This window comes from Carassius auratus, unplaced genomic scaffold, assembly GCF_003368295.1.
Source record: "Carassius auratus strain Wakin unplaced genomic scaffold, ASM336829v1 scaf_tig00215844, whole genome shotgun sequence".
Lineage (NCBI taxonomy): Eukaryota > Metazoa > Chordata > Actinopteri > Cypriniformes > Cyprinidae > Carassius > Carassius auratus.
In genome coordinates this window covers 485,515-494,169 of record NW_020528270.1, presented here as the reverse complement: position 1 = coordinate 494,169, position 8,655 = coordinate 485,515, and the positions used below count along the sequence as shown (strand labels likewise).

General features: G+C 33.4%; 1 long non-coding RNA gene across 3 annotated transcripts; it reads left to right on the top strand.

Moving 5' to 3' along the window:
• The first annotated feature begins 2,555 nt into the window (after positions 1–2,555).
• On the top strand, positions 2,556–6,268 carry LOC113096022 (uncharacterized). Of its 3 annotated transcripts, none has more exons than XR_003288441.1 (6): positions 2,556–2,640; positions 3,088–3,201; positions 3,614–3,754; positions 4,140–4,310; positions 4,669–4,765; positions 5,155–6,268. It is a non-coding gene; the product is annotated as an uncharacterized LOC113096022 (long non-coding RNA). The 3 variants fall into 3 exon arrangements; XR_003288442.1 differs by having other exon boundaries at positions 4,140–4,486; XR_003288443.1 differs by lacking the exon at positions 3,614–3,754.
• The last annotated feature ends 2,387 nt before the right edge of the window (positions 6,269–8,655 follow it).

Here is an 8,655-nt window from a genome sequence, read left to right as displayed (position 1 = left end):
TTGCCTCTCCTCTTCGCCTTGTTTATCGAACCTTTAAGCCAGTGGATCAGGCAAAGAAAGGATATAACTGGAGTAAGACCAGTAGGAGGGGAGCAAAAATTTTCACTTTGCTGATGATTTGCTATTGACTATATCTTACCCAAGACAGGTTGTTCCTAAAATCATTAAACTCATACTAGACTATGGCTCTATTTTTCAGGGTACAAGGTTAATGTAAATAAAACACAGGTATTAACTCTGAACTATGTCCCACCAGAAGAAATCAAATATAGATATAAATGGAAATGGGAGGCAGACAGTATCAGATATTTAGGGGTGGTACTGCACCAAGACTTAAATGTTTGAAGCTAATTATGGCCCTCTGAATACAGCAATAAAATTGCATATACAAAGATGGAATACCATACCTTTTTTTGGACTTTTTCTTTTTCTTTTTTGGACATTCTAGGATTGATTCAATAAGATTAAAATTCTCCCCCGACTGTTATACTTATTCCAGTGCCTACCTTTTGTCATACCTTAAAAAAAAATTTGTAGAGTGGGATAGAATGCTGTCTAAATATATTTGGAGAGGAAAAAAAAACTAGAGTTAAGTATAAAACCTTACAATTGAAGAAAGATAAAAGAGGTCGTGGTCTCCCTTGTCTGCGAGAATAGCCTACTACTGTGCTGCACATTTAAGACCATTAATATGTTTGTGTTCTTCATATTACACTGCAGGATGGAAGGATGTGGAGGGGACAACTATTGAAGCAATACCAGTTGGAGCTTTATTAGCAGACATCAAACTGCAGGATAAAATTCATTTAACAGACAAACCTATTTCACATTTAATGATATCAGCTTGGAATGAAGCAACTGAGATTTGTGATTTGGAAGACACTTCAAAAATCCTAAAATGGTGTGCATACGATTCTGATTTTACCCCGAATCAGCATGATGATAGATTTAAAAATGGGATTTTGAAAGGATTGACTGATTATTACCTATTTGTTCACAAGGGGGCGCTCCAAACGTTTGAATCCTTGCAAAGAAAACATGGAATAGGCTCTGCTGACTTCCTTAGGTATCTTTAGATCAGGCATTATTTTAATCAGGACCTGAAAGTGAATTTAAACAATCTACAATTTGTGGGAACATTTATATCTTTAACTACAAATTTAGTTAATTTGTAAAAAAGATAACACACATTATGTTAAAGCGAAGTGGGAAAAAGAAGGTAATTTGATAATCACAGAGGAATTTGGGAACATATGTGTGAGATACAATGGGTTACTACTGGATCTAATGTATGGCGTGAATTCTGTTGGAAAAATATAATGAGATCCAACAACCGAGGATTGGATAAACATTGTGCAAGAGTTCTAAACAATGGAAAAACTGTCCTTTTCACTCAAAGTGCAGAGGGAGACTTTCTATAGGATATGGTCCAAGTGGATGGAATATGTATGAAAAATTTTAAATGAATAACATAATTTGGAAGTCATTTGGTTACTCCGCCACCCACACCTGAGTTCTGTTGTTCCCGTAATAGAAATTAAAAATAGAAAGTTAAAAATCTGTAAAACTCAACATGCTGAAACAGGTCAAATTAGCTCAAAGGGAATCATTTAAGATTTTAAAGGGAATTTGACCAGAATCACTGTTTCACGGCTGATCAGTGATACGCCCTGCGATTCACTGAATGAGCCATTTAACATCAAATCTGCACTGGATATTAATATCCAAAGTATAGTGAAAACACTATCAATTAGCACAGTAACAAGATCAGCAGTTTAAGACATTAACTTGTAAGCACAAAACACAAGATACTTCTCTTTTCAATATGAATAAGGCTTTATTAGATAAATCTAAGACATATAAACTAATCTAACACATGAACGCACGCACACACACATTCACACAAGTTGCAGGAAGATCGAAAGTTAGGGAAAGATGAGTTTAAGAGAATGGAAATGTGGAATCCCAAGTTTACAGCAATACGTGAAATTGCATAGACATGAACAACCATCAATCACTTAATTAGCCCTCGCATTGAGTTCTGCTGAAAAAACCAGCTAAAACCAGCCTAAGCTGGTTGGCTGGTTTTAGCTGGAAATAGCTGGTTTTAGCTGGTCTCTCAGCTTGGCCAGGCTGGTTAAGCTGGTTTTAGCTGGTCTCCCAGCTTGGCCAGGCTGGTTAAGCTGGTTTTAGCTGGTCTCTAATTTTTACCATATTTTCTATCGCCCTACAACTAAACCTACCCCTTACATGAAAACAATACACTCCATTCTGTGTGATTTATAAGCTTGTTTCCCCATGGGGACCTAAAAAAATGTCACTACAAGGTCAAACTGTACTGGTATTAGGCTTACTATTCTATACTTACTATATTTACATTTGGTCCCCATAATGTGATAAATCATTAAAAATAATAGATGATTTAATAATTAATTAAGTTATTTAAGTTATGTTCTAATTTTAAATGTTTATTTATGTAAATTCTGCGTGACTGTGACGTGTTTAAATGCCTGTGCGTGCTGAACATTCGAGTTTCATTCAAACACTGGAGCGGAGGGAGTTGCCATGGAAACGGAGCGCTAACACAACAACTGACAAGCAGGGATTCACTGACTTTTGCTGCTGTTTTCAAAGCTTTCGGTAAGTTTAGTCCCTAAAATCACACAGATATTACATACAACTGTTCCAGACATTTCTCTTGCTTTTTTTTAACTCGCTTCCGTTGAATTTACTTCATAGAAATGGTTAATGTCTTCGAATCAGTCCGTTAGCATCTTACCAGTTTCAGTGGAGGTAACATTAGGCTAACTCCATAGACGGAGCTCTTTATTAAATTTTGGGATTTCTATTACATCTTTATGTGTACATGAGAGCATTTGACAGGTCTATGAAATGTTTGCTGTGTTTTATATATTTATTTTAAATGGGTGATTGGAAATAGGCTCATTTATTTAACCTAAAGTTAAACATCTAAACTGTAAGTTAACCGTTAATCGGTGACATCACTTATATCAGCGCGACAATAAACTGAATCATGTGTTTAATCTCTCATGGTAAACAAATATTGACAAAAACTATTGATTTCAGCCTTTCAGGAGAGGAAAAAACCTCAGCAACAGGGGAAGCTCCAAGATTTAGCTATTTCTGAAGGCAGAAGAACTGGGAAAGCTTCTTTTTTTAAGAAGGCTTTGACATCCATAAGTAAGCAATATTAAATAAGAAAACCTAGAAACAAATTCTGTTATGTTTTCTTTATTTTCTTCTTTTTCTTTTCCTTAGCTTGGTTCCTTGTAATAAAACTGGCATATAAATATGGTTGTCTCTGTGACAAATTGCTTATGTTCCTATATTCTTCAATGCTAATGGCCTGCTACACCCTGAACACTGAACCATACAGTTAATAACCACCAATATACACTATTGTTCAAAATTCAGTAAGATATGTTTTTGAAAAGACATCTCATGCTCACCAAAGCTTTTTAGTTTTTAAGGAAAAAAATTCAAAAGAACAGCATTTATCTGGGAAAAAAAAAGTGACACTAACTTTTCATCGATTTAATGCATCATTGCTGAAAAAAAAATGTTTTCTTTTGTTTTTAACTAAATTATTAAGCTGTAGTGAGCAGGCTTGGTTCATCCACCTGTTATTTGGAGAAGCATGCACAAGCTCTCAGTCCAGTCTGTTTTTTCACCTTGCCGTTCTCCGGTGGCTTTTTACCCAATCTCTCCACACCAGTTACTGCATCAGACACAGGTGTTTATCATTTTGCACTTTACTCAGTGTTCGTCTCCCAAATATCTGTCCAGCTGGCTGCTGCAGACCTTACTGAACCATACACCACTTTGCCACATAAACTTTTAGTGTACAATACCATTCAAAGGTTTTGGGTTTATTTAAAATAGAAATAAGTTACATTTTACTATATTCACACACAAGACCGCTATTCAGAAAATTCAGCTTGGATCACAGTGATCCATTACATTTTAACATAATTCACACATAACACATCTCATAACCGTGCACTACAGTTATATGTGATGAAATAAATCATCTTTTGTATGAAATAATACGAACAGCAGCTATGCTAATCTTTCTCCTTTTGGTTTCCTGTTTCTATCTTGGGATGCCCATCTCAAAGTTACTAGACATTACGCCAGTTCCAGTTTGAATCCAGCCTTCAGAAGATGCTAACACTCACTATGACTTCAGAAGATGCTAAGACTCACGATGACTTCAGATGATGACAACTAAAGATGAACATACAAGTCTGCCAAATATTATCCTTATATTGTGATCATTGCCCTAAAAAGTAAGTTCACAGATTGTTAACCAGCTTTCTATTGTTACAGTGTTGGTAATATATGTAAATTAACAATGATTACATGTTCTCTGAATTACATGTACCAAAATATCACCATTTATTTGGAGGCAGAACTTTGGCAGATGATGCAAAAGGTTGACTTCATGTCTCACTTGTGTGTCCTGGTTAGCTGCGTTTTCTGCCTTTGTATTCTCACTGTTTGTTTGCACTCAAACTACTATACTACTTGTTTACTACTATTCAATTATTAATTAGTTCGGGCATCTTTTTACCATGTTTACCTAAAAAAATAAAATAAAATAACCCATTGAAAATAGTTGAAAAAAGTCTTTTTTTTCTACTTTAGTGAGGAACTTCTCAACAAATTCACTTCACAGCGCATCAATGGAAGGCTTTCCTATGTAACAAACACGGTTTTCCACTCTTGTATTTATCCATATCAGGTTTGTAAATTTATGGGGGGTTTATACTGTATTTTGCATCATTAATATTGTATGAAAATTATATGAAAAAGAAAATATGACAAGGTCACTGGACTTCTCACGGAATCCCAGTATTATACCACAAATATTTTCTATTTAGCTAATCTTAAAATTAAACTTGGATTGATACTTAATAATACCAGATGTGATAATTCATAATACAGGGGTCCGGTTCCTGGAGTTCTACCTTTCTGCAAATTTTCAGCTCCTCAGGAACAGTTGACAATTTCAGCCAGATCAGGGTTAGATCTGAATTCTGCAGGAAAGGAAGATCTCCAAGAACAGGAATGGGCAGCCATGTTATATTGGTTATGTATGATTGATTTTGAACTGTACTATATTTATTGCAGGTTTTCTGGGATCCCACTTGAAGACATCAGAACATCAGATGTTGGTCTGGACAGCTGCACCTACAGTACATCACACTGACCTCTCTGCTTTTGCACAGATAGCTGACTACTACCATGTTCTGTGAAGGTATTATTATAGCAAAACTGATCACCTGTGACAGTGGAATCTGCAGCTGTAAAAGTAGCAAATGCATATCAGTAAACTGAAGTCACAAAAGTTTTTTTAGGAGTTGCAAATGTTTTATTTACTCGTTCTTTCTCATAAACACAACACAAGAGTAACCATTTCAAATTCTGAGGTGCACAAATCATATTCTACAAATCACAAAATAAAGAAACCATATGCTCACAGTTTGGACAGAGCTGCTGTAGTGAATGTGGGGCAAAACACAGGTCTGTTTTCAGTTTCGATTTACTGTCAAAGCTGTGCTAGTGTCACTTTAATTTGCATTTGGGAATTCGACATTCATAATTAGAATCGTTTATAAATCTGTTGTTGTTTACAGAAAGAAGTTTCAGTGTCACATGATCATTCAGAAATCATTCTAATATGCTGATTTGCTGCTCAAGAAGCATTAACTATTTATTATTAGCAATATTAAAAACAGTTTTTGCTGGTTAACTTTTTTGTGGAAACAATGATACCACTCAAAAATTTGTAGAAAGATTTAAAAAGAGAGAGAAAAAAATAATTTAATTCATCATATTGTACATTGAAGTGCTGAAAAGTGAGTGAAGACATTTAAAATGTTTCAAAAGATTTATATTTAATAAATGCTTTAACAAATTTAATAAATATATTTGATACATGCAAATAAATACTGTTCAATGAACTTTCTATTTATCAAAGAATCCTGAAAAATACAATGTATCAGCATTTCCACACAAAATATGAAGCAGCAAAACGTACTCGGTTACTAACGTAACCTCGGTTCCCTGAAATACGGAAGGAGCACTGCGTTCCTTGCCGTGCTAAAAAGCTTTACAATTCAGTCGAAGTAACCTGAATTCCTGTGTCGAAGCGGCCAATATATATAGCATCTTAGACGCAGTACGAGTGAAGTATTGAAAGGGAAATGTTTTTAACATTGATAATTATCAGAAATATTTATTAAGCATGAAATTAAATTGTAATGGCTTCTAAAGGACCATGTGACACTGAAAACTGGCGTAATGATGCAGAAAACTCTGCTTTGAATCACAGGAATAACATTACATTTTATAATAGACTAAACTAGAAAATCTTAACACATTTCCACTTTTTTATTTTTATTTGTAGTAATATTTTACAATATTTTGATCCAATAAATGCAGCCTTGATGAGCAGAAGAGATTTATTTCAAAATCATTAATAATTTATGTTAATGTTTCCAGATGTTTCCATTTATATTTTATTATTGCTATATTATAATATTTTCATGATTCTGAAATGCTGTTTTATTAATTTTACAAGATAATAGTATGTATTATTACAGTATAAGATATATATGGCAAAATATTTTTTAATGAGTGCTACTATTTCATATTCAATATTCTAGGCTAAATTAAAGGGATATAGGTCACTTTTATGGATATTTCTTTACAAACTTCATAATTATTATTATTTTATTTTTTTGGGTTTTGCCTGTCCATGATCGAATCCACAAATACCACAGTTACATTTTAAGAAAGTCTGTAAAAATGTGGAAAAAATAAAGATTACAATAAATAAAAATGAAATATAATATTACAGATTATTCCTGATAAAAATGAAATATATCCCTGCATAAATCTGGTATTACAGCCTGTGAAGTTTTTAATTTGTAATTTGTAGAATAGGATTTATACTAAATATTTTGAGAAGGTGTAACTGGTTTGTTATTTTTGTGAGAGAGAGAGAGAAGGAAACAAAATACAAGATTGCAACTCCTAAAACATTTTTTGATGATATATAAAATAATTGAAATATTCTCTACAAATTCTACTGTCAGGTGCTCACTTTTGCTACAATAATTTTAGATACAATAAATGTTCTGTATGCAAATACAAAAAAGGGACATAAACAACCGAATATTCAGGGATGCAAACTTATCATCTTTAAGTGAAAATTTTAATTTTGAATCTAAAATAGATAATTTGCGTGATTTATGTAAGTCCAAAGAGTTTTTGAAAATGTGTGTAGTAAATAGTGATTCAAAGTAGTATCGATTTAATTTAGGTACCTGCTGAAAATGACTACCTTCAAACGCTCCTGTGCATATATTTGTGGCTTTAAATTTGTAAAATGTGCTTAAAAAAAAAAAAAAAGAACGCATATTCACTGACTATCATCTATTATGCACTCACTGTATAATCCATTCACAATTAGGAGAACAGTGACAACCAAATTTACCCAATTACAGGAGTGAATCTGATCAAATGTTCTGAGTAACTTCCTAAATTGCTATGATTGACCCCACCCTCCTTAGTTACTGTTGATGTGTCTGATAAGCCATGCCGCTCTCTCACTCAGTATACCGTCGCAAGAGCTGTGCCAAGTGTGCGTGCCTCTAAAGGGCCTCGCTCCTGGCCTGCATTTTATGTTTAATTTTTATTACTGTTTTTTTTTTTCACCCATTTTGTCCTTTGAAAGACTAAAATAGTCATAGCTGATAGACTGTATAAGACTCTGTGTACAGGAATGAGTAAAGCTGTTTGTTGTTAGGATGACAAAATTTTTAAAAGTTAAACTTATAGGCTGGTCTAGAGCCCTGCATTTCACCCCAACTTTTTTATGTCCCTCGGACTAGGCTTCGGGCCAGAATGATTATGATTTAAATTAATAAAACAGAATGATTATAATTTAAAGCTTTCTATTGTAAGTTCCAGTTCATTTTTGCTTTATATTTAACAAACGTTTTCTTAACTTAATAATAAAAATAATAATAAAAACTATAAAATATACAATCAGTTTGCTATTACATACAAAACGGAACTATTTTAATAGCTGGAACAGTAGTATAAGCTTTTTGGGAGAAGGGGGGAAATACAGACTCAGGCCAGTAATTCTGATAAGCTGTCGGACACTGGCATATTTGGTACAAAATAACATAAGTTTAATTCTTAAGTAAATTCTTTTAATTTGTAACTTGAGACTATTTAAATTAGCATATAATTTACGTTATACCTCTTTGTGTGTATTTGAGTGTAAAGGCATTTTCGATATTAGTCGTATAGAAGCTTTGTATACAGGTTTGTATGATGCTCTAAACATTTGTAACTGTATATTTTGTATAAATAAAGACATTTTGATTAAATGTGATGTGTGTTTAATTAATTATTACTAATGTATCTATTATTAAGTATGTGAGATTTTTTTTTAAACAAGCAGAAAATCAACATTGTGTCAGTGCCAAAGAAACATTGATTATATGTATGTTCACTATGTCAGTTTGCTATCTGGGTGGTCTCCCAGCCTGACCAGCTAAAACCATCTTAAACCAGCTAAGACCAGCCAGTCTAACCAGCTAATACCAGCTTGAC